This window comes from Corvus cornix, chromosome 1, assembly GCF_000738735.6.
Source record: "Corvus cornix cornix isolate S_Up_H32 chromosome 1, ASM73873v5, whole genome shotgun sequence".
In the NCBI taxonomy this organism is placed as follows: domain Eukaryota; kingdom Metazoa; phylum Chordata; class Aves; order Passeriformes; family Corvidae; genus Corvus; species Corvus cornix.
Genome location: NC_046332.1, coordinates 98,839,675 through 98,863,405, shown reverse-complemented (window position 1 = coordinate 98,863,405; position 23,731 = coordinate 98,839,675). Strand labels below are relative to the sequence as shown.

At 41.0% G+C, this 23,731-nt stretch overlaps 1 protein-coding gene across 5 annotated transcripts in view; it reads left to right on the top strand.

Moving 5' to 3' along the window:
• Positions 1 to 23,731, top strand: part of ARHGAP6 (Rho GTPase activating protein 6) — a 314,794-nt gene that overhangs the window by 226,400 nt on the left and 64,663 nt on the right. The window contains exon 1 of one of the 5 annotated variants that reach the window (XM_010394391.4): positions 16,743 to 16,888. The exons of the other annotated variants lie outside the window; for them this stretch is intronic. The gene's annotated coding sequence lies outside the window, so the exon portion shown is untranslated. Of the gene's footprint in view, positions 1 to 16,742; positions 16,889 to 23,731 lie in introns of those variants that run through there. 5 annotated transcript variants of the gene reach the window in all.

Sequence of the window (23,731 nt, the reverse complement as noted above, 5' to 3'; positions counted from 1 at the left end):
AACCAGAGAAGCTAGTTTGGAGAAGCTGTGGATGTCCCATCCCTGAAACATCCCTGGCTGTTCACAGCCAGGTTGGGTGTGGCAATCTGGTCTAGTGGAAGGTGTTCCTGCCCATGGGCTGGAACTAGGTAATCTTTAACGTTCCTTCCAACCCAAACCAGTTCATGATTCTATGAAAACAGAAGAAGCATGCCAGATGCTTACTGTTGTGAGATGTTTAGGAGGAAAGTGTCTGAACTCCGCAATGCAGAGTCATACCTGTCCATGTGGCATATGACCCCATGCCTTTTGTTTCCTCATGTTTGAATCCAAGCTATGGAGCATGCAGGAAAGAAATTTCTTTTGCTTTCTTCTAACTTACATATCCATGAGGGTTCTTAAGCGTTTATTTTTCAGGTGTCTTGACACAGAACTTTTATATGCTTGGCACTTGGGTTTTTGTGTAACAAATGTAAGCACTAGTGCAGGAGTAATCTGCCCTTAGGTATGTTAGCTTAGCATTTTTCCTTGCCTGAGAACAGATGGCAAAGCCAAGCTTTGTGTTGATCATGCTGCTACGCTCTGAATCAGTTGTAACACCTATGATGGCATCATTTTCTAGAGAAGGTTTTCAGTATCCTTGAGTGCTGAACAGCACTACAAGAAGATGGAACAATTTAAGTAAAATAATTCCATGAAAAAAAGTCTCAGACTTTTTGTGACAAAACTTACAAAGTTTGATTAATTTCTGGCAATTCAAAGATGCAGATCTTAAAATGACAAGGTCTTCTAGAATGTCTTTTCAGGTGAGTCTGGAAGCCTGAAATTTCTGGTTTAGAGTTGCCTACATGGAGACGCTGGGCCAGTGTCATAACCTTTCAGAAATCCTGAATTTGCTAGGTGAAAAGGCTGACAAGACATTCTGACAAACTTTTTTCTCTCTTTTTCCTCCAGAGAGCAGAGCCTCCTGCTGTAACACATTTTGAATGTTTTGTTACAGGTCTCATGAACTGAAATTACATTTTTAAACTGTTACAATTTCATCAGAATGAAAATTCTGTGTTTCCAGTTCTGTTTCAGCTTTGCTGCTGCAGTCCACAAGGCTAAAACTTAAAGCCATCTGGTCTTAGAGGAATGGGAAATATTTTTGTACTAGCTAAAACACTAAAGCAGGGAAAAAACCCCAGATATCATAGTTTCCAAAATCTGCAATTTTCTTTTCGTAATGTAATGATCAAGTTTTCTCTTACGCAGATAACCTTTTCCAAATACTCAACACTTCTGAACTTCGATTAGGTACAGGCAAAAAAAGCTCCCTGAAATTGATTTTTGTTTCTGGGGTTTTTTTGTTTGTTTGTTTCATTTAAAGGATATAATGGACTTTTATGAATATGGAGTTACCTGAATACAAATGCATGAACATCTCCCATTTTTAGGCAAATTCCTTTGTCATAAAATACAACAAACCCAGAATTGAATTTACCATGTAAACTACCATGTTCAAAACAATTTCTGGACTGATAAACTAGGACTGACACTTGAAGATATTCCTTATAGTTGATCTGTTTTCATCTTCCAAACTTGTTTTAAAATGGATTGTCTCTGTCTGAAGATCCAGTGAGTCAGGTTCACTTTGCTGTGCTCTGGTTTTATATCACTGGAAGTTGTTTGACACTGATGTAACTCAATGAATCACTGCCTTCCTGCTGCCAGGTATTTTAAACAGAACGACTGTGTCAGAAGGATGAAAATACTTTACATTGTAGCTGAAATTGATAAAACTAGGTTGTGTTGGATGGTGGTAGCTCGGAAAGGAAACTGTAAGATGTATTTTGTTTACCTTGGTGTTACGAAGTAAAATTTCTCTAAAGTAACATAGCTTTTGGCCTGGGTCTTGCTGGCAGTCTTTGAGTTCATATAACAGATGGAGCTGTGATGAATTTGTCTCACTGATTAACTGGTCGGCCACTAAGGGTAGGATTTTTCAAGCATGAGCTTTCTCATCTGCCAGTTAAACATATAAGGCAATTGTCTTGTACCTCACTATAGTCAACACAGTGAGTACCTCTTTAGGTCAAAGGATGGTAGGATAAGTGAGATGATTTGCAAAATAGCTCAGCCTTACAAAACCCAGCCCGCATCTGTGATCCAAGAGAATAATTGCATACAACAGATAGCAAAACTTCTCAAACTAAGCATGTACTCAAATGTTTTGCTGACTGGCAAATTTGCCTTCTGTCTGAAGTCTTTAGGAGTTTATTTTTACATGAAGCATTTGCAGTCAAAACAGCGTTGCTATCTCTGCTTCATTTCTATGGAAAGATTAAAAAGATTGCAGGAGTTTGGAAAAGAAATCTTGCTCTTTGGCTTGGAATGGCTGCCAATTCTGTCATATCATGCCATTCCAGGTATCAGGAGAGCAAGTTTGCATTTGCAGTACTAATCTTTGCCCTGTGCTGTTAATGGGAAGTAGGGGAGTCTTCTGAAAGCAGTGATAGCATAGGGCTGGTAAATGCCATGTGCTACCTCTGAGACCAAGGTGGGTGTCTCAGTGTTAACACTCTCCTGCACCCCCGGGGTGTGTCTGTGTGCTGGTGTGCTGTTGCTCTCCTCCATCTCCCTGAACCTCTGCACTTCCTGGCATGAGCAATCCTGGGGGTTTAGAAGGGTCCTTGATCTGACGGGGTCCTTCCCTGCGCCACGGCAGCTCTCAGCACCAGGGCTTCTACCTTCCTCAGCCAGTGGCACTGTCTCATTGATGAGACAAGGCATTCATTCCCAAGAGGTCTGCTAAAATCCTGTCAGAGCGCTTACTGTACCAGCTTTATTCTTTTGTTTGGAATTTTCACTTTATAGTTTTGTATAGGTATGGTTGATACTGCATCAGAAAGTAAGAAGACTATTCACTGTGCAGCTTAGTGAATTGCTGTTGTAGTCACAATGGGACTCTGTTACCCACTGGTGTAGCAAATGTTGCACTGAGGAGGCAAGTGATCAACATTCATCCCGCTGTCTTTCTCAAATTTTAGTATTTGTAACAAGAGGGTTAAAAAAATACTGCTTTGCTTATCATTATATCAGAAGAAAACAATGCTCATATATTAGCATCTGAATGAAAATAAAATATGTAGATATCAACAATATTAAAATAAAAATATGTAGATATCAAGGACAAATTTTCTGCAGTCAATTTGGAAACTTTGTTCATTTATTATTAAGGATTTAGTGAGAACAGCAAACTGGTGATAAAATTGGAATTTGGAATTTATCTTAAGATAGAATGCAAATGTTTGAACTTTTTTTGGTTTTGGTCTCCATTGTTTTTGCAATCTCTGAGGGCAGTTCCCTTTAATTTTGAAGCCCTGTTCATGAGTACCAAGAGCAAAAGGACTAAATGTCATTTAAAAGTAATGTAGCAATACTTGCCAACAGCACAGCTTTAGTAGATTCTGAGACAGGAATGTGGGAGCAGTCATAGCCTTAAAAAAAACAACAATAAACTTTAGCAAATGGAGAATCTGCAAAAATATTTGATATCTGTGCATGATCCCTACTTTCTGTGTCGAGTTTTTGCTCTCAAGATTTTTTGGGGGTTGGGTTTAGGATTTTTTTCTTTGCGAAACCTCACAGAAGACTTTAAAAAAAATTGATAAAAATATTTACTTAAGAGCTGCCTTGAAGACCACTCCCTCGCTACAGTTAAATTTTTTTTCTCCTTTTCCTGGCTGCTTTATCTATCTTAATGTAGCTTAGTTCACAGATCATAGCATTTTGTGCCAAATTCTCATATCGTTTATTATTATAATGGTGTGGTGCATTTGTCTTGCTAAAAGTATTAGCTGAAGTGACCTCTATTCAGAAGTGTGCATCAAAGTTAAGGAGGTCATGCCTTCAGTGTGCTGCCATGAGCAGAGCTAAGAATCTGGGTGGAGTTGATATTTCCACAGCAGGAATTTGTCCCACTCTCATAGTTTTAAGAAATAATAGGTTTCCAGCAAAAAGATTTCACAGCTTCAAGATTCAGTATTGGAGGAGAAGGATTAGTGTCTATTTGCACATAGTTTTAAGCGATCGCAGAACTGTCACCCATGCCTTACCCAGAGAGTGAGCACCCAGATCTCCCTACAGGGAACATCCTTGCTCTCCCCAGTGAAGAGGAGGAGAGGAGTGGACGGGTGAATTCCTGCATTTTGGATCACATTTGGAAGGGCTTTCCATTTCCCAGCACTTAATGACTTCATGCCTTTACAAATAAGGCTTTGAGGTCATTCATCATTTACATTGTCACAGCTGGGAGTTGAAGAGAAGTAAGGTATTTTGCTTTTCTTGCAATAAGCCAATTTAGGTCATGTTCTGTGCTAGTAGTGCTATATCAGGTCATGAAAATAAGCTTAACAGTGTGGTTTGATAATATTCAGAAATAATTTCAGGAAACAAAATTTCAATTTTGATGTATAAAGTTCCTGACTGCTCAGGTATTTAGGTATGTATTTTGCAAGCCAGACATAGTGTTTCTGCTGTTCTGATGTGACGTTTCAGGACAAAAATATTCAGGGTTTTTATGGTGATGAAAGTTAGGCTAATACACTAAATTTTTAAGTGATGTTTTCAAGTTTATTATATTATTAACGTTATTAAGGTCTCAACAAGGAAGAACATGGTATAAATGCTGAGTAAGGCGCAGTAGATTACAGATGTTTTTTCACACAATGAAAAATAAAATGCAACAGTAGTGTAAATCCACCCAAATATTTTCTGTGGTATAAAATTTCCATCTCCTGTGAGAATTCTTTAATTAGAAGCTAGTGTTAATGTTCTGCATTAAGTAGGAGGAGGAGATGAACAGTAGTTTGGTTGGATAGTCATTGGCTGAGGTAAAACGGAATGAAAAATGCTCAGCATTAACTGAATGGAAAATGACAAGTACCTTTTTTTGCTGGCAGAGCCAACCTCTATCGAAAATCCTTATGCAGCCTGAACTTTCTGCTCTGCCCAACTTACACACACCCTGTTAGTGTTTTATTTTGGAGATGAGAATATCCCTTCTGCTATTGCTTTTCAAGGAGTAATGGGTTCACCTTCTGCCAAAGAGTGAGGGGAATAGCTCCTTTCCTTTGGAAAGATCATTTTCTCTGGGCTAAAGGAAAAAGATTAAACAGGCTGCAACAGCTCCTTCTTAGCCTTCTCAAGGTAGGAAAATAAATTGGTAGATTATAGGTCTCCTTTTTTTTCATGTGCCTTTCCAAAGTTGAGGAAAATGTCAAACTGTTCTCTTGTCCCAGAAGAACCAGGAGAGAGGGGCTTGGAGACAGTGGAATCTCCTTAGTAACTGGGTTACTGCAGCCATCAGAGAACCCATTGTGTCAGAACAAGTCCTTCATGGTTTTTTTGTTTTGTTTTTGTTCTGGAATCAGAAGAATTGTGCAGGAGTGAAAATAGAAAAATATACTGAGCTGACAAATCTGGTTTAAAATATGCAATGAAGATGGCACTGTTACCATGCTCTCACAGAGCTAAGGACTGCCAACAGCCAAATTTGTTGCAAGTCAAATACAACAGAGTGGCCAAAGGAGAACTATCCTTTGCATTTTCAGAGATTTACTGGTTTGGCTGTCACTGAAAAGAACCAAGTCATCTTGTGTGTAACTGCTTGGACATGTGATTCCACTGACTGGTGTGTGCTGGCGAGTAGGTAAAAGTGTTTTCTACTGTCTGTAAATCGCTCTGGTAGCTTCAGCTTTGTTAGTTGAAGTGTACATGTAATTTCAGAGAAGCAGTCCCAGTGTCTGCTTTGTAAGAAAACAGCACTGAATGGTAACAAATGTATAAATCAGCCTGACTTGTGGTACCTTGAATCTTCTGACATTTGACCTTAATCTAGCTGAAGGTTAGGTGAAGCTTGGAGCCAGTTTGAGAGGAGCTTGACTCTATCAGTAGGACTGAGAATACCTTGGAAAGACTGTCCTATTGTGGGTAAAATGTTAATTTTATTTAATGTTAAGATATTAATGATAAATGTCGGTTGTTTTTGTTGTGAGTTAAAACTGTGTCATATACACACAAGTTCACTCTTACATGAGTATTTCACAAAGCTTGGGCAAAAATACACCATAAAATGTAGTAATACCTTTTTTGTGCAGGTTTAAAGAATTGGCCCACTCAGTCACAGGCCAGAGCCTCTTTCTGTTTTTCATATGCATTCTGAAGGTGAGGCAATAGACAGCACAACTCTATTACAACCATGAAAGCAGAATTAACCCAAGAAGATGCTTCTCTCTGCCCCCTTGCTTTACCCTTGACAGTACTGCTTCATGTCTTCTCGCTTGGTTGCAGAGCATGAGTAACTTTCTTAGAGAGACCTTAATGCCATGCCTGTCTTTCTGCCTCCTGCCCTGCTCTCTTGGGCCATGCCTGCGCAGAGATTGAACCATGTCAGAGAGCTTCCTCTGGTGCTGGGACTCGATCTGGGCTGTCGGTGTATAGAGTGAGCATAGATAGGCCAGGAATAATTTTTGATAGACCATTTGGACATGGCCACTCTGCAAAGGGAGGCAGTTTTATAGTGTGGATTAAAGCTGTTCCCTGCCAGCTGGGTCACTGCCAGGGCACGAGCCCAGACATGTGTAGTTTACGAATATACATTTCAATCTTTGGTTATGGGTTTGTGGTTTTCTCCAGTACAACAACACAGCACTTTAGCCCTGAGTGAGGGAACCTTTTGGTTGACTGTCCGTATCAGCAGTGATAAGCCACACGGTATTGGGAACATCACAGGGCTGCTGAAGCTTAGCAGATGGTAGAGCTAAGGCAGTCAGTCATCTGTGTTCCCTCTGACTGGCAAAACGCTTTGCAAATACATTCATTTTGACTTTGGTCACGTTCAGGAGTTAGTGCATGGTGTCTTTCCATAGCTGCAAGTTAACAGTGCTAACACAGATAATAATTGCATTGCTGTTGATGCGTTGTCACCTTTCAGCTGCATAAGGTTGGTCATGTACAAGCTCCTTGGCTGTGGAGATCTGTGTCTTGTCCCTGTGCTTGCGGAGCTGCTGGAGGCTGCAGCTGTACAGCAGAGCAAGGTCACAGCTTGGCTCACTTGCATGGGTCCTGGGGCATGGTCTGGCTGCACACCAGCCCCTTCCTGCAAAGAAACCCAGGTGGGTGGATGAGATGGAAGCCTTGGTAAGACCCTGCAGCTTCTCCATCAGCACTGCCTGAGCAGGCACTATGGTGGGTGTCCCTAAGTGTAGGGACAACCCTGAGGGTCGCACACTTTCTGATGAATATTTATAAAATACAAGCTTCTGTTATTGATGTACGTGAAGCTGTGCTTGCTCTCCGCTGTGACAATCAATGACTAAAGCCACCTTCTCTGGGCCTCTCCAAACTCCTTTGGGGACAGTGGGGACTGTCTCTACCAGCACTTAGAAACCTCCAGAATACTCAGAGCATGATGCCATACAAACAGAACAGTCAGGACTATTCACTTTCACAGTAGAATAAACAAGGTGAGGTTAGCTCTTAACCCACTGGAAAACACTCTTATCTTACAAAAGACCAGGTAACCTGCATGGCTTTCTTTATGCTCAGGCCCTGTTGGTACCTTTGTATGGGAACTTGTTAAATATATAGGCAACTAAAACAGGTAATAACTTGTTACAGCATGTTACAAGTTTCAATAGGTGGGGTTTTTGTTGTTGTTTCAGATGTGTTTGCTAGTGCATTAGTAGGGCACAGTGAGAATTTTGTAGACTGCCCAAGCACACCTAGAGGCATACCGTAGCTCAGTCTGGGTGGGAAACTGGGAGTGTAGGAGAAAGCTACAAGGTCTTCCTCCTTGCAGTAGCCTTTTTTTCCTGCTTCTTAACCTGGAACAACTGAGTGTTCTCACTCTGTTATTACTATTTTGTCAATGAATTCCTCTAAATGTAAGGTGTTTTCCTCTTAAACTGATGATGCATGCATACCTGTATCTGTAATGCAGACACACACATATATCTGCTTCCACATTTTATGTTGAATCCTTACAGCTTCTGCAGGGCTCCAGCTGTATCTGTGTTTTGCACTGGTTTCCCTGGGGTTGTCTTACTGGTGAGGCAGAGTCCAAGATTTAGAAAACAGATCTAGATCCAGCACAGCACAAAACCCACATGATGGCTTAGATGAATGTTTTTTGGCTTGTGGAGTTTTAAAATCCATGGTGGCTGTCAGCAGAGCCAATAAATTCTGCATCCTTGGCGTTAGATAGCAACTCAGTACTATTGGCAAGGTAAATTTTGCAGTTTGGAGTTTATCTTCTCTCCAGAAGGTATGTCTTTATACAGAGGATGCCTTTTATACAAAGAAAAGTCTGTGAGGAAGCGTGTAAAGTGACCAAGAGTGAAGCAGCAGATTGTGACTGTGTTTACATGAGGACAAATGCCGAGTGATTTAATAGCCTTATTAATTCAAACTGGAATGAGCAAATCTGGTGGTAAGGTCAGTGGGAAACAAACACTCAGTATAATTTTTTACATTCAAAATGTGGATCCTAAATTATGAAACAAGATACTCAAATAAAAACATGAGGTAACATCCTGATTAATAATGTTTTCTTCAACAGCAGTGTACTACTAAGTGACCTTTCAAGCATTTTGTTACAAAAAAAAAGAGTCCTGTATTTATTTCAAGCATTTGCTGATTTTATACCAGCATAATATAAATCAAAGCAGCTGTAGGTACACAGATCAGTAGACTATCAAATGCTTTTTGTGCATCATGTTTTAATAAGGACAAATACATTTTTTTAATATACTTTATTTTTGGTTTAGGCGTTGCAAAGGCAGTCCCTGGTGTTGTCTAGAACGAGTCAGTATGGCCAGCCCAGGGCTACATTATACAGCAAGATAGTTGTCTGCTGAGAGGCTATGCTATTTGATGACAGAAGTGTTAGGGAGCAGGACAGAGTCATCCCTCGGGGGCCAGCCTGGCCAGTGGGATGAAACTTGGACTGCCATTCTCTAGAGTTGCCTCAAATAGTTCATCACAGGTGGGTAAAAAGGGAATACAGTTTGCAAGGGGTAATTATCTTTAAAATCATACTGCTTCTGAAATACTGTATGTGCTGTAATACAGGAGAGGTATTAAACAAGATAAATTACAGCCCTTTTCCCTCCTCATCCCTCTGATTTATTGCTGTATTCTTTTGTGATGTTAAGAGCTGCTTAGTTTGTCATTTGCCTTTGTATTGTACAGCAGTTGTTTTCCTTTTGTGGTAGTCCTGCAGGGCTGAAGGGCAGGAGGGGGAGTAGTTACCACAGAGCAGTAGGACTGGAGAAAAACATTGAAGAAAAATGGGGTAACACAGTTAAAAACCTAAAGTGGTGCCAGCTGAGTTTGTCTGTGTGCCTTCAGGACTGGCCCCTCAGCTCATGGCTGAGTCCCAATGGTGGAGGTGAGCGCTTTCAGGGGGCAGGACACTGACACTGAGCTTTTAGGGGGAAGGACAGCTGTGGCTGCAGACCTACCTCTGTCAGCTCTCCCCCTGGACAGGAGCCTCTTGTCTCGTGCAGGGACAGCAACAAGGTGGTGGGATGACTGGCTGGCATTGCTGAGTTGAGTACCACCTAAAACGTATCAGTTCCTATTGCAAAAGGCGAGGCAAACTTAAATCGGTTGTGTGAGATGCTATGATTGAAATGATTGCCTATTCTGGAATGTATTCCTGCTCTCTTCTCCAGTGAGATAAACAGGCTGGGTCAGTGCCTCTTCCCTCTTTGTTCTACCACCCTCTGCCCTCTTTCTCTCCTAATTGTCTGAGAGTCTTTTTGTCTGGGTAATCTAAGGTTTAAAAAAACTGTTCATCTTGCATGTCTGAAATGATGCTTATCCTCTCACCCATGGTACAGTGAAAAAACAAGTAGGCACATTTTGTAAAGATATCTTCATCAGGATGATGGATGATTCTTAGAATTACTTCTGTAATTACCAGAAAAATGGAAAGTAAGTGAGAATCTGAGATGTGCAGTCATGCTTTAATAGTTGGCATCTTAGTCTTTTACCTTAGAGCTTAAGGTTTAGATAAAGGAGTTCACCCCTCTCTTTTATGCACCTATTTGTATAAAAAACCTAACCCAAGCAGAACTTGTTGATTCTGTTCAGGTGCAATGGTAGGAAACTATTTAAAAAAACAATCTGAGACTTTTTAGGCTGGTAGAAAATTTTTATTGTTTTGGAATACTGTGTAATAAACTTACAGCCAGACATTTCAGATATCAGAAATTAAGATTTCAATGTTCTTTTAAAGGCTGCTTATTGTTTTATTGTGTGCTTTTCTATCCATCCATAAAAGACTATATGGGAAGGAAAGAGTGAAATTGATTTCCAGAGAGAAATGTTTTAGGATACTGGGCATTTTTCCACTGAACATCTCTGTGGAAATCTGGAAAAAAATGTTAGTTCTCTACAAGAAAACAACGGTTTAACTGCAGTGTTCTTTCCCACCATCAATAAATTTGAGAAAATTCTTTTGTAATTATTAACTAGCAGAAAAAAATGGAGCTTTTTTTGGAAAGCAATTTAGGAGATTATTTGCTTTTAAACAGAGCCTTCTTGGAAGTGTGAACTATGGATGGTATTTGTACTATTGTTTTCTGATTTGCTTTCAGATAGAAGGCAGTTTTAGCCCATTGGAAAAGATGAGGGAGGAGGACAGTATTAACTATGTCATTGCAATCTGTGGATTCTCTGCTCTTTTCACTTCTCTGTTGCAGGCTACTCTGTGCAGTGCATGGTAGCCTGAATGCCTCCTGTGTAGAACAGACTAGCAACAGCCAAGTCCCTAATGGACTTGAGAGAGCTTTGACTCTCTTCCTGTTGAAGGCTATGGGTGGTTTTTTGAGTGAAGACAGTAAGTGGCAAGGAAGCTTAAAGCACCATTGATTTATATTGGTTTCTAGTACTTGCTGTTAGTTACATAGCCACAGTGCATTGCAACTCATGATGGGTATATTATTTCTTCATCTGGTGTTTTATTCTCTGTATTGCTCGTCATTTTTGTGGGAGTTCACATCCGTAGTAACAGGACTCATTGAGGCAACTTTCAGGGTGAATTTTTGTGCTGTTGGAAACCATTCTTCTAGAGGTTGGCACCAATTTAGTTGAAAGCCAGTAGTAGTTATAATTGAAAACTGTGGCTGACTGTTGTTTGTTTTGTAATAGCACAGCATATGCCCAGTTCCTAGGGGAAGAGACTCTTGCAGCAGCTGAAGAATGCAGCCTGTGATCTCCTTCTTCCCAGGGATGCTCCACCCAGCCCCATCGCTATAAATGGCAATTGCACTTCGGGGAATTACAGCAGACAACGAGCTAAGCAATGGCAGGTTCATCTGCAGCTGACATTTTCACTTTTGGGCATGAAATTCATGAACTATAGCCGTGAGGTGTTTTGTGCACACTGCAAGGTCTGCAGCTTTGTGTGAAGTGTGGTTTGGGCTCTGTTGGCATGGGTCAGTGCACTGGAGGTGGTGGCAGTCTGATCTGCCGGAGCCACTTCTTTCAGAGGGTTGTGGGAGGGGCTGGGGCTGAACGAATGTTCAGCTTTGGGAAACTTGCTGGCAAGTTTTCCACAAACCTGATGTTTTATCAAGCAGCTGTGGAGTTTGACCACTGATAAGCGTCTTCATCATGTATCTGCAGCCTTACTAGCAAAGGTCAGAGCTCAGAGGAAACTTAGTGGTGCTCAGCAGCCAGGGAAAATGGTATTTAATGGCAGAATTCAGTTCATTCACTACATGTTTGCTATTTAGCCACAGTGTAAACATATACCTCTGAGCTGGCCACTTTGCACTCCCTCCCTTCATGGGAGGAAATGGGGAGAAAGGCATTTCTGGAGTTTTGCCCTTATCTCTGCAAGCCAAACGAAATTAATTGCTTCCCCAAAAGTTCCTGTTTCCCACTGCTGGTTGGAAGTGGTGCTTAGAATGTCTAGTTAGAGATGGCAATATTTTGAACGTAGTCCCACTGTAGGTCTGGTCTGCCCCACAGCTGATGTGTCAGCATTTGAAACATCCATAATTAGCCTGCACTTTTGTTATTTTTGGCTTTAATTTCTCTGTCAAATGGAAAGGGTGAACTTTCACAGTGTTTCAGGGATTCCTGAAGGATGATCCAGTTCACTCTGTAATGAGTGATTTATGGATAATAATGATAAAACTAATAACACCAGTAACATGTGCTTTCATTAATTCTGTGCTGTGTGAAAAGTCAGAAAGGAAAAGCAGGTTTAGTGCTTATTCAGTGGAGAGTTTGAATGGAGAAGTGTAAAGGAAGTAGCCTTCTGTGGAATAATAAACACAAAGTTACACATTTAACAAATGCTTCATTCTTTATTATTCCCTCAGTTTTCCACTGCAAGCATTATTGGCTAGGTGTACCTATCTTTACCAAAACATCTCTTGTGTAAGATGTTCTCAGGTTGTCGTTTTCCAAACCTGCAGGCTTCTCTCTGCAACAGCTGGAGTTTTATGTATTCCTTACATGAATACATATGATGGGATGTGCCTAGACTTTCACATACCTCCTGGAGATAAAGCTTTAAAGCAAATACCAAATACCGCAAAGATATTTTAACTCGTAAAAATGCCACAAAATGTGCAAGTGTTGCAAATGCCTTTAAAATCAATGTCTTCTTTTAGAAATGTACCAAATTTTCAGCTTGGCCCCTGGAAAGTCATTCTTGTAGCTGAGGATATTTATTCTGTTCTGTTTTTTGAATGGGATGCAGCTGTTGAATTCTTCAGACCTGAGTAAAAGCTCTTAAAGAGTTTTATTTATATCCCGTTTTTTTCTGTCATGCTCTGTTTCTGAACAAATAGCAACAACTTCAACTATTGAAAATTGTCATACTGTAGCTAAGGCAGTGTGACTTCTCTGAAGAGCTGGACACTTACGTGAGTACACATGTAATTATATTAAAGTGAGTGTGACTTCTGAAGGAGGTTGGCATGAGGTGGGCTCTCTCCCCTAGTGCAGGAGTTCCCGTAGGAGATCCCTGGGGATCTGGAGAACAAAGAGCACGTCTAAGGCAATCAACTAAAATGCATCCACAGCCTGTTAGAAGTGCATTGCAATGATACTTAAGTGTATAATCCCTCTTATTTCAAAATACAGGCATTTGGATTGAGTTTCCCTTGAATATTCTTTGTGATTATTAATAAGCTATATCAGATAATTTTAATGAGCTATATCAGATGTATTTGGCTCATTAAAGGGCATAATGCAGATAAGAACTCTTTAGACCCCATAAAGCTCAAAATTAATCTGCTCTCTAGACCCATATGTTACTGGAAATCTTTGGTAGTAAGCTGGAGCGTTGTGATATTTTGATGTGAGTAGGGTTTGATAAAAGTTCAAAAGCAATATGCAGTGCTGTTATGGGTCTGTGGGATGGGGAGTTCTTTGTACAGCAACAGTGTAAGATTCAGCAGGAAACAACCTGGCAGGCAGTTTTTGGTTTTACAAGGGTACTGCAGTGAAAGCTCTTTAACTTCCTGTGTCTGCATGCCTTTTTTCTGCAAGAGCTTCATACCAGCTCTTAAAGTCCACACTCTTGGTTCCTTCTCTTTTCACTAAACACTTTGCTCAATCAATAATGAAAGGTACAATTCGAAGAGGCTTTTGTGGATCTTTGAGCTGACTAATGTGTATTTTAATTACATAATATTACATAATAATAATAATGTCGATAAGAGGAGCTGTTATGGCCACTTAACACAGACATATTAAAATTGGTTTGGGGATGCTTACTAGATTGCCACAAAAAACTTTAAATAGGAGCAGAGAGCATTGACAGTCACCAGCCAAAGCATACAGGGAATAAGGGGGAGGGGAAGACAAGAAATAGAAGGAGGGTAAGGAGAGGACATTGGAAAGCTTTCGTGCTCTTCATTTATCTAAAAATAGGTTTTCAGTCTGCCTCTGAGTTTGTTTATGTTTGTCTTTCCTTTGGAGACTGTGGATGGAGACATGTCTTTTCAAATGCTTTGGGAGTAGGGCCTGTGCTCCTTGAGTTTGGTTCCTGAAACATCACTTGGAGCTGTTGTTGCACATTTGGGGAGCTGCTGTGAGCTTCTCCCTGGCCCTGCAGCTCCCTCGGATGCTGGGATAAGACTCTTCCTGCACCCCCTCTTCTTTTCTAAAATCTAGTGCAGCATTTTCCAAAATATCAGTTGAGTCCATAGTTCTCTCTAGGCTCTGCTTTCTGCAGGTCAGATATCTAAACACCTCCAAAGGTGGGAATTTGTCCTTGTGGCTCAAGGACTGGTGAGGCATAATGGGCTGTATCGAATGTTGCTTGTTGCACTTGGATTTTGGAGCTACAATGAAGATAAAATCTGCTCTGTGATTTTATAAAAGCAAAGCTGTAAAGTGGCGTTTTCTGGATATTGCAATGACTCTGAATGTGTTTGACTGCTTTTAAAAGTCTTTGAGAAAATACAGAGCATACTCTTCTTGGAGATTACAGCACCAGCATGTTAGAGCAAACCCAGCTTTGGTTCCTCCAGGATGGCCTTTCTACTCTCCATCAGCCTTTCAGTCTCTGCAGCTCCCTATGATGTTTCCCTTTTCTGGAAAGAGGAATGATGCTGCACGTTCTCTCCTCATCTGTCTCAATGTATGGGCTTTTATTAGAGTCTAATATAACTTGTCAGAATACTTACATCATCTCTTTTGGAGTCATCAGTTTCTGGTGATGGATAACACTTAGAATCAAGAGATAGAAACCCCGAAGTTAAATATATTTAATTGGTTTTTATTTGCTTTCTGCTTTTTAGCACAGGCACAGGCAGAGAGTCTCTGGAGCAGATGGGTGTTTTGTGGTTACCGGACCAGACAGCTGAGATACAATTAAAGTGCCTTTTTTGCATATGCAACTTGGAGCTGCTTCTCTATTTTCACAGGTCTTAGGATCATATGAAGTGTAAATTTAGTAGAGGTTGTTGTACTTCCCTTATTTATTTCTACTTCTGAGTGAGGTGTTTCAGCTGAACCTAAAGCATATAACCTTGTATGACTTTGGATGCTCAGTCTATCTCTCTGGCTCCATGGTAGAGTTCAAAAAAAGAATGAAGGAAACCCTAAACTAATCAGTGTTTTTCAGTTACTTTTCATTGAAATGCAAAGATCCAGTATGTTTTTATTCACAATAGCTCTTCTGTGTCTCCTGGAAGCTGTTCTGCAGGGGGTTTTATACCCCAGGTTCTTTCTAATGAGCCTGAAGGGCTTTTGGTGGTGCAGTGACATTCATCACATGGTTTGAGTGAGCCAGGCTCAAGAAGAAGCTCAACCCCATTTCCAGTTACATAAACACCAGAGTTTTGCTCATTAAGGAAGCTCAAAAAATATTGGCACAAGGGATATGTGGGCTAAAGAAACTTAGTTTTTGAAGAAAGATTGCAAGGACTACAAATGTGCAGCATATTTACAAGAGGACTAGCAGGACACTGTTCTTTGGCTGCAGTATTTTGACAGTCAGTGGCAGTACTTTGCTGGGGTTACTCAGCTCTCTCTGCAGATAAGATGGGGTTTTTGCCTGGGAAATGTGGTATGGTGTGATGCCTAGTATGCAGCACACCAGCTGGTCTTGGCACCTCTCAGCCCTGGGCAGTGCCATGGAAAGAGACTGGAAATGGAGGTGAGGAGCTGCATAATTTGAAGATTTGGTGTTGGATCTAAGAGGCACTGAAAATGCTGAGGCTTCTGCGTTGATTTCCCTGGGCTTTCATAAGGTTCCAAAATTAGGGACATCTAATGTCCGAGTTTGGTGCTACCAGGAGCCAGGCTAATGGCCAAGGTGTCAACCCAGGAGGGACTGTGTGAATTTCTGAAGTGGGGCTCTCATACCCTGGCATGTGGGCAGCTCTTCAGCGTGATGATTTAGAGGTGGACAAAGCATCTGGGTAGATATTTGGGAGGCAAAAATCCAAAAAGTTACATTACATAATCTCCCTTGCCATTGCCGTGAACTCTAGCCCATGGTTCTGTGCACAAAACATTGGTCATGCTGGCCAACAAACAAACTTGTCACTCTGAAGAATGACTTGGTGAAAAGCCACATAGGGCAGAGCTGCCATCAGAATAATTGGTGATTCACTGTTTGTTTCTCACAGATTTCCTACGCTTCCTGCCCACGCAGTATAGATGACAGCATTCTGTATGGGGACTGTGAACATGACAGACATGCTTTATGAAGCAGCGCCTTTATAAAGGACTTTTTTTTCCCTAGCAGACTATGTAAAATGCTCAGTCTCTGTGTTGCTGTTGTCAAAACTATGTTATAAATATAGCTGGCCTGCCTGAGTAAGTTTTCAAAGGTGTTTTTAAAAAGCTCTATGTGAGAAGGTCAGACAGAAGCTGCTGAGAGCTCCTTGCTGTGTTCTAAGGTGCAACAGCAGCTGTGTCCAACACTCTTGGCTGCTCTTGCTAGAGGGAGAGTTTGGGCAATTGCAGTTGGTTCTGAGCTTGCACAGCCCCAGGTTGAAGGATTTTTGGGGGTAGATCTGTGCCTTTCTCACAGCTCCTTGCACTGTCTCAGCACATCTCTGGAGTAAGAAGCAGGGAACCCAGTCACAACTTGTCTGTGTGACTGAGCTTTTCCTTGGGCCAGGCTCTCAGCTTGCTTCAAAGTGGAAAGAGGAAAATATAATTTTTCCTCTTTAAGATTCATGACGTCTGGCAGCAAAAGGTGTCCTGGGAGTCACAACTGCTCCAGCTGGGCTCACTCTCAGCTGCTTCGTACACAGCTTCAGATCAACAACATTATTCTTAATTTATTTTATGATACGGCATATCTGGATCTGCGTCCTTAATTCAAGCCTGGTTTGATCAAGTACTAAAGAACACTGAAGACAAAAGAGAGCTCAGTAAATGGGTAAGGAAACTGAATAACCTTGTATGTCATAGGATAGAGGTAAGTGTGATGGAGAACATTGTCAGAATGTGGTGTTCATGGTGACATCAGGCTTAATGTTTTTGGGTTTTAGATGGGTTTGAAGAGAAGTGAACAGCTTTTATTCAGTGGGAAAAAAAGCTGACACTACCAACCATCAGGCTCTGGAAATCCATCAACAATCTAAGAGCTTCAAATAGTGTTTGTATCCTGATCAGTTTCATGACCGTGCCTCTTTTCACAAAGACTGAGAGTAATGAAACTATGGAATGAGAAGTGACATTAATGTTTGGAAACCAAAGTGTGTAATTAGGCTGATTTGAATTTGAGCGGCTTTGTCAGGTGGTTTGCTTTGAAGTTTGTGGTGACAGGTTTATCCTTTTTTGTGTGCTCTGTGCATGAAGGGCACGTAACCCAGGCAGTTGTGAGCAAAATATGTTGAGGGTAAAGAGGTTTTGAAAGCTGATGGCATGACAGCTGCTGCTGAATAGATTCGTTTTGGCAAACAACAGTTTCTGTAAGCATCAGGTTTTATGGCCATGACTGTTACTGTTGCATTTTTAAATTCGAGTTAACTGCATACAGGAGAATAGAGACCCAGAGCTGTTCATCTTCTGGCTTGGTCTGTGAGGTGCTTGTAACTCTAGCAATTGTTTCTGTTTTTCATAACAGTGGGAACTTTATGGCTATTCTTCCCTTTTCTGTCCAAAGTAAATGTGCTGTTTAAAAACAAAGAAAGAAGTGGTGGAATGTCTGGTGGGCACAAAACTTGAACTTGGGGTCCTTCAGTTTGGAGGGCAGTTTAGAAAAATATACCTTTTTCCTGAAAATTGATGTTGCAGCAGAGTGTTTTTATTTGTGTGGATCCATTTTACATTTCTTACTTTAAAAGTCACATTTTTAACAAGCCTCCATGTTAATAGATAATGATGAGCTTCAAGGTGCTCTTTAGTGATCTTTCCAGGTATGTACAAAGATCCATCAGTCTGACCTATAGCTATATACCCATTCAGAGCATTTGTATAGTTCCAGTATAGTTGAGGTGGTTTTTCAAAAATGTTTAAACTGTTTGATATTGAACTTAATGGCAAATCAGCAGACTCATGTATGCAAATGGTAATTTTTTTTTCAGAAATGTCGAAATAGTGGTTTGCAATAAACTAAAGTAACGTCCTGTGCTGTGCTTTGCAAAAAGGGATCACATTGTGCTTCATTGCATAGAAAGAAGAGGAAAAGTAATTGCATGGATGAAAAGTATTCATGTTACTAAGGAGTGCAAAGCCACCTCTTTGTACTCGCAATATTTTTCCTTGTTATTAGACTTTGTGTATTTTCTGAACTTTTCCAGAGAGAATTGTCTTTGCGGGGTCTTTGGGAAAAAGACAGATTCATCAAAACAGATGCTAGTGTGGGTGGAATTTGATATGCCAGATCTTATAAAAACCCCAACAAACAAAGCAAGAAGCATGGTCCCAATAAACCAGAGGACATTGGCAGAGCACTGTAACCCACTCAGTGGTACAGACTTGTCCCAGGCTGCATGACACCAGTGTGTAGCACAGGGTAGTGTTTGCACATGTGAACATAGTGTGTGAGAGTGATAAAATTGAAGTGTAGAGTGATTATGTAGCAAAAGAAGTGAAAACTCCTGTTCTTTAAAAGCTAATTGGTTACTTGTTGCATGTTTGAAATGCGCCTGTCCCTACCTTCTAGAACTCTTGTGTCACTTATTGCAGCACTGCTGTCTGGTGATATAAAGTCATGGCTCCTACAACCTTTTTTCAGCCTTTATCTCAGCCAGGTTATGAAAAAGAGAATGTGCATGAGGAAGCACATATGGTCACAGTACAGAGTCGGTGGGTAGTCACTGTTAGAGGTGTCCAAGTCAGCTCTGAGAGTAGCCATTCATGTAATGAGTTTGCGGATGGCTCTGGAGGGAGCTGTTGATCTCTACTGAGGTTCAGCGTAGTAGGTGTGGAGATGTTGGGGCAGGCAATTGTTACAGTGCAGATACTGCAACACGCTTATCAGACAATGAGGCCCGTGGAAAAGAAATATATATGGACAGATTCTTGGTAGATGTTTCAGAGATGTTTATTTCCCCAGCCACATGGCCGGGATCTGCCGAGGAACTGCTCAATCACGGGACCTGAGGGTCCTTGGCCACACTGGGGAACACAAACCAACCAATGGGGAACGAGGCTGACCAGGGGCAGGGAAACCCCGTGCCTCCCCCCAGGGCCCCTCTCCCAGGTCTACATGGCAGGGGGAGGGCCCCAACAGGCAATTGCCTCCTGATTAGGGCATTTGTCTGGGATGGGGTAAACCTGGATCCATGGGCCAAGCCCAACAACATGAGGTTCAATAAGACCAAGTTCTGGGTCCTGCACTTTGGCCGCAACAACCCCATGCATCTCTCCAGTCTGGGGGAAGAGCAGCTGGAAAGTGGCCTGGTGGAAGAGGACCTGGGGATGCTGGTTGACAGTGGCTGAACACAAGGCCACCAGTGCCCAGGGGGCCAAGAAGGCCAATGGCATCCTGGCCTGTACCAGAAATAGTGTGGCCAGTAGGTCAAGGGAAGTGATTCTTCCCCTGAACTAGGCACTGGTGAGGTCACACCTCAAGTCCTGTGTCCAGTTCTGGACCCCTCACCACAATAAAGACATTGAAATACTGAAGCATGTCCAGAGAAAGACAGTGGAGCTGAGGAAGGGCCTGGAGCACAGGTCCTATGAGGAATGGCTGAGGGAGCTGGGGTTGTTTAGCCTTGAGAAGGGGACGGTCAAGGGGGATCTTCTTGCTGTCTATAACCACCTGAAAGGAGGCTGTAGCGAGCTGAAGGTTGGTCTCTTCTACCAGGCAACCAGCAATAGGAGAGGACATACTCTCAAGCTGTGCCTTGGCAGGTTCAGGTTGGACATACTGAGAAATTTTGTCACTGAGAGGATTGTTAAGCATTGGAATGTGCTGCCCAGGGAGGTGGTGGAGTCACCGTCCCTTGAAGTTGTTCAAGAAATGACTGGGCATGGCACATAGTGCTTGTGATTTAGTTTACATGGTGGTGTCCAGTCGAAGGTTGGACATGATGATCTCGGAAGCCTTTTCCAACCTTAATGATTCTGTGATTGTGTGAAAGCCTAGTTCAAACTCTCACTCCAGGTTGGGTAGTACAGACTTCTTCCCAAGTCCTTTGTGTCTTAGCTGAGTAACTGAGAGCTCTCACTCTCCTTCCAAATGTAAATGTTTAGACATGTCTTGCATTTTGTACCTATCAAATAAATCACACCCAGCCTCACTCTTCCCCCAAAAGAAGAAAATAACACCCTAGAATTGTTTTCCAGCCAGATCTGGTATATAGGTAGTCAGATGACGGTTTTCTTGTGTGCAACAGACCTCTTTTTTTTTTCTGTCAGTTGTACAAGTTTGTAGAAAATACTGGTCTGAACCACTTGAAACAATAAGAATAGGGTTTTGTATTGAGTTAAAGACTTTACTATTAGTCAAATCTTAGTCCTCGCAGTTATGGAATTATTTGATTTTAACTTCATTATGAGATTCTGACAGTATCCTTGTCAGATCATGTAATCTGCATGAATCTTAAAATCTCAAAATCCAGGAAGTAAACTAAAGTACTCAAATATGTATTTTTAGCTTTGTGTACAATACTTAGGCAGATACAATTTTTGCAGGCTTGGAAATGACAATGTGTACTCTTTCACATGCATTCTCTCTTTCAAACAGTAGGTAATTTTCTTCTCTCTAAAATGTTGCAATTTTTTCTTTTATATGGAACATAATAGAAATAGATGCCACTCCTAAATGTTCACTGCATTGGCTGTGGTCACATTGATACTTCTAATTGGGTGCGGAAATGTTTAACTTTTGTGCTGGGCTAGCAGAGATCCTTATTGTTTCAGCAGGATATTTTGTACTACTTCAGGATCATATGTCCAGATAGGACATATGATAATATTTTTTTTCATTCCGATTGTTTAAATACAGTTCACATACTGTTTCAGCCTTATGGTTGTGTTTGCTTAGCATTAATCTCATTAGGCTTAGGAGAAAGAGCACTATTTCATAATCAGAATCTTATTGGAAGCTTTACATTTAGTAAGGACATAGCTTGAATAGATGGCACTCAGGGCATGAATGGATTACTGTAACCTGCAATATTGAGCGAAAGTTGTCCTCAGGACGGAGCCCCCCTTTTCCCTGACCTGTGGCACAGGAAAACTCAAAGAGTACGTGCCAGTCTTCACTGTATCATGGGCTGTGGTTCCTTGTTCACCTTCACAAGCAGCTGAACACCGAGAGCCGTTGGGAGCACATTTGTGTTCTCCATTGGTATTTGGAGTGGGGCCTATTTAAGGCAGCTTTGCCACTAAAAATAATACTTGTGCAGCTATTGTATTGGATTTTGGTTCAGCTGCCATTAGCTTGCGGAGTTCATGTTATTCCCAATGAAGCAGGAACAAGTTTTAACACTTGAGAAAAACATACTACTAGCCTCTCAAAATGTACAGTAAATTAACCAATGGAAGGGAAAATAATTCTCCTCTTAATAAAGCCAGGTTATCCCAGATTTTTTGTGTTGAGATTGATGAAACTTCTGTAGCCCATTACTGTGCTCTCAGATGGTTTCATTACTGCAGTTTTTTCAGGTTGTTACTTCATGCGGTCATGGTTGTGACAGCACTGCTTGTACCCTTAACCTGTAGCAAAATTCAGAGTATTGCAGTATGGCATCATTCTGTCTTACACATGAAAATACTCAAACATCTGTTTATGTGAAGACTGACAAAATGTCAGCTGTAATTCTGAAGTTGGATCTGGGCTTTTTAAGGTGTTCTGTCTCTGTTGTGACACCTCCAAAAAGGTATTTGGCCCCTCCTGGCTTTAATTGTGGTTCTTCTTGATAAATCCCTTAAGAAATATTGATATCTGCTGAAGTAAGAAATCAAAAAAAATCTGACCATGTATTTTGATGCATTTTAGTGGAGCTTTCTAACCTCTGGAGGTTGGTTTTCTGGATCTACTGAAAGAGTTCAGTACAGAGTGCATATGTTAGGGATGAATATTCTGCTGTGCAATACCTTTGTACATCATTCAGGTTTATTAATGTCAGAGAAGGAATCAAATATATTTATCCATTATGCATCAGGTTTTTGTAAGAGAATGCTTTATAAATACTCTAAACATGAAATAGTATCCTGAGGCATTTAGAAAACTTGGAAAGATTTATCTAGAAATATTTTTCCCTTTAACAATTTTTATACTGCTGTGAAAGCATGCTCATTGTTCTGCTCTCTGTTTATCCTTAGACTAAAGTTAGTTTTTACTCTGATAAATGCAAATCACCACTGTAATAGTCTGAAATGTGTATCTTTACCTGGGCATGGGTTCATGCCTTCTTGCTAGATGAAGTATTTCTGTTGTGGGTGTGAATTCTGTGTCTCCTGAGTGGAGTACCAGCTTTCCAGTGTTCCCCCGGGGGTTGCCTTGCAGTACTGAATACATGGATTTCCACCCTTGGGAATGAGACAGGATGTGAGGAAGTGTCTGTCTTTGGCAATGCAGTGGTTGTGTTAATTGCCGTTAAGTAGTTTTGATATCTAAACCAGTGTTTCATAAAATGTGATCTTTCTGAAAAAAATACACTTAATACAATACAGCATGAGATAAGGCAAATTTAGTGCAAGGCCTCAAGCTGTAACACAGAATCATCTGGACTGTACTTACTCTTTTCCTAGTGGAGACATTACATTAATAATTTTGCTACTGACGTCAAGGGGAACAGGATGTCACCCTAGATAACAACCTTAGTGAAGTCAGTCTTTCTTAATGAAGATTAATTGTTGGGGCCCCATGCTTTGTGCATCCATGTTCAGAGATCTTCCTCTGAATGCTTTGATGTCACACAGCAAGTCTTGTGCTTCTTTGTATAGTGTTGAGGTGGCATTTCATTCATCTGAAAGAATTCTTTTGCGATACTATCAGACCCTTAGGAGCAGCTCTGTGATCCCAGGGCATCCTAGGATGCAGTAGTTTGTAATGCCAGCTGGAAACCAGTGTGCTGCTTGTAATGTGCTGAGCTGGCTATGGAAGAGCGTCTGAAATGAGAGTGGCAGAGAGAGGCGGGCTGTAGCACACTTGTACCATCTATTGCTTTTTAACTCTTCATTAATTTGCAGGTGGTTATCTAGGATGGCACTAGTAAAGCAATTTCCATGCAGTCCTTAACTGCACATAATGCTTAAAAGGCTACTTAAATTAGTTTTTCCACTTCTCTTTAATTCTCATCCTGTCCAGGAACAGTATTCTGTACATTGATTCAATAGGCCAGAGTATGTAGCTGTACTGAAGTGATTGACTTTTTCTTCAGAACTGGTTTTGGTTCTTACTAACAGCAACACGAGGGAAATGAAGAAGAGAGGGACTATCTGTACCAACAGCCAGATTGTGAGAGTTTCTGCCTGAGGAGTCTGGAAATAATTGTAGAGAGGGGTGAAATAAATGACACGGGGAAGAGAAAGGTTGTTAAGTGGCAATGATATGTGGTTTCATGAAGCTTAAAGAAGTAATTAAGCAAACAGAATTAAGACACACTAATGCTATATTTGCCATGTTATTTGCAATATAATCTTTTTGTGCAAAACCACGGAGTTCTTTTACAGTGGACACCCATCTAAATACAAGTGCATAGCTAAGAGTTTCTAGGATAAAAGAGAAACAAGTAGACATAATTGGTTTAGATCTTAGTGATTTCAAATGGATTTGAGCAGAAGACTAATGAAAAGTAGACAGCTAATCTGATAATGGCAT